Raw genomic sequence first — 3,344 nt, 5'->3', positions numbered from 1 at the left:
AAAATCTAGACTCATTTATAAATATGTAGGCTTAAGTTCCCATATTTAAGATCCAAGCTCACTTTGACCTTTTAATTTTATAATGCGTTAATCTTTAGTTTGTTCTTATATAGATTATGTAATTTATATCATATAAAAATTATATATTTGTATTACTTGAAACTAGACATATCAAAACATGAAATTATATGTTCAAACTCAAAGGCTCATTTGATTTGAGAAGATTTCAAAAAAAATATTAAGTCCGAAAAATGGCTTGGGCAAAAATAGGCTCGTCTAGAAATGGGTAGGTTTGAGCTCCAATATTTAAGACCCAAGCCAGCTCGACCTTTTTAATTCTATAATGCATTATTCTTTCGTTTGTTTTTATATATATTATGTAATTTATATCATATAAAATTATATATTTGTATGAAATATATATAATACTATAAAGTAAATATTAAGATATATGAATTTATTTATGTTTAAAAAGAATTAATTAATATATATACAATTACTAAATTCTAAATAAATATATTATTTTAAAAATTATAAAATAATATAGACAAACTTAAATAAGTTTGGATTAACCATATAGATAGATTTGAACAAAATTTAAAATTTATGTTTTTTTATTTAGCTCAGTAATATTTAAAACTTATATTTTGAATCAAATCAAGTTTAATCAATGCAAGTGATGTTACATGTAGACCTAATCTGGTTCATTGGCATCTACTTAAAAGTATTTTTTATATTTTGCTTGTCTGTTTTAGTTTATGTTTAGGGTTCATGGCTACTCCTCTCAACAATGTTACATCTAAAGTTCAAATTTATGTTTTTCCCTTAAACGTACAATGCATCTTACTATTGTACTCAACCATTAATATTATTTATTAAACTCAATTTTCAAATTTATTGATGAAGTGCAAATCCAATTCGTCTTCTTGTATCATTATCCTTTCGTTAGAATTGAAGCCAAAAAATGAAGAACACCAGTACTGAATCCATTGATATTAGAGATAGGATTTGGCATGATTTTGTTGTCCCTTAACACCCTTGTTTTTTCAAAGAAAAAATGCTAGTAAGATGCCAAGTTCCTAATTCCTAGACATATAATATTAGTAATAAAACAGAAATATTAGTAAATTCCTAGAAGTGCAAAAATCTTGATTAATAAGGGAAAGAAAAACATGAGAGAAAGCTGTCATGTGTTAATGTCAATTAGTAATTTAAAAAAAAACACACACACACACAAAAAAGAGATTTGACAGCAACCAAAAAGCTGTACCTCTCGAATTGGTAAATCCATCACATGCTAAATTATTAAGACTTCCATGTTTTTAGGGTTTTACCATTTTCATTTTCATCACCACATTATTTTTGGGTGCCAATCTGCTGCATTATACATATGTTAGAGCTTTTTGATTATTTTGTGGATGACGCTAGTTGCTATTTTTGTGGATGTGCAGAAGGAAATATTCTTCGAATACTTTGCAAGTGTCCCAAAGCTCAAAAAGAATGGAAGTAGTTGGTTTCAAATTTAATTTACTCCAGAATTTTCTCCCCGTCACTTTTATCTTGGGTGAATGTTAATCTATACTATATTTGCAATTTAAATATGTTAAAGGAATTCTTTTGTTTTTAGAATTTTTTTTCTCATAACTCTTGTATGCTTGTGGATTCAGCTTAGAATTGGGTAGTGAATGTTAAAATTAATAGGAAATTAATGGTTAAGGTTAAAAACCGAATCAGACCAAGCACTTGGCAGCCACCAATAGTTGGTTGCATCAAAATGAACACATACGACACAATGAAACCTCATACTGGACTTACTTGCTTAGCTGGAATTGCTAGAGACAACCCTAACAGATGGATATTTGGCTACAATTACAATATTGGGAAACGTAGTGATAAACAATCAAAACTTTTGAGCAATGTATGATAGACTTAAACTGCTTTGGTTTAAAGGGTGGAAATTGGTTGTCTTGGAATATAATTGTTTAATTGTAGTTCAAGCAATCAATAGTTACTATAAAGGCGTAGTGAATAGAGTACTGATATGCAGAATAAAATAGCTTTGTGCTTGAGAATTGGTGGTTCGCATTGAGCATATTTATAGGAAATCTAATGGAGTGGCTAATGCCTTAGCAGGTAAGATGTTTGACTATCAATTGGATCTCCATGAGTTTGCTTCTCCTCCCAACAAATTGATACTTTTGTTCTGAATAAATTATAATATGATATTGATGTAATTACTGTTCTATAATTTATTACTCTTTTCTTTTTTTAAAAAAAAATTAATAATTTAACAAAAAAAATCTTATTTAAGGGTTAGGAAGAGATTATAAGTGGTAGAGGTGGCGGCCTTAAGTTTGTTGAAGCGTATTACTCTCTTATTTAAGGGTTAGAAAGAGATTATAAGTGAAATAGGCCGTCACCATATATTAATATTGAAATATATTATAAGAAGAGATTTTGTATGAGTTGGATGATTATTTTTAGAGTTAATTATTTTTTATGAATAAATTTATTACATTAGTTTCTTTTACATAAATATAATAATTAATAACTAAAACAGGGGAAACTATTTATTCGCTTAGTAGGTTTTTCTCCATCAAACTTTTATTGTATTAATATTATAATATGTGGGGATTAAAGTAAATGTTTTTAATTTTTTAAACATTGTCTTTTAATAATTTTTAAATATTTGTCGCACAAATTTTAAGTTGAATTTTAACTTGAAAATTTAGAGTAAAATTTTATTGATAAATTAAAAGAAAATTACAACTTCTGAAAGTTTATTAAATACAAAGAAATCACTTGATTCTTCTCTCCAATTTGACTTCGACCCAAAGGACATCTGACTTGATTTTGGAAAGATATGGTTTGCTTCAAGGGTGGTTGAGACTTGATTTTGGAAATAGGTTCGGACTTCCTTTCTTTAGTTGAATTAATAAAATGATAAAACAAAATAAATAAAAAGGTAAATAAATAGAAAAAAAAAGTAAAAGGGTGAAAATAAATAAATAAAGGTGAAATTAGAGTGAATTTAAAAATAGAAGTTGAAAATAAATAAAGATGTAAAATATAAAATGAAAAAGTATTAAAAATAAATAAATGAATATGTATAATGAAATAAAACTAATGAGGATAAAATAAAATAATAAGAAGGAATAATTAATGAAATAACAACTAAATACTAGTGAAAGTTTAATTAAAATTGAGATTAAGCACATAAATATATAAATAAAGAAACATTGAATGAAATGGTTTAATAATAATAATAATAATAATAATAATAATAATAATAATAATAATAATAATAATAATAATAATAATATAGTAAAAGAAAATAATAATAA

Source organism: Gossypium arboreum, chromosome 9 (assembly GCF_025698485.1).
Source record: "Gossypium arboreum isolate Shixiya-1 chromosome 9, ASM2569848v2, whole genome shotgun sequence".
NCBI lineage: Eukaryota > Viridiplantae > Streptophyta > Magnoliopsida > Malvales > Malvaceae > Gossypium > Gossypium arboreum.
The sequence above is the reverse complement of the archived record's forward strand: the minus strand, read 5'-3'. Positions refer to the sequence as shown.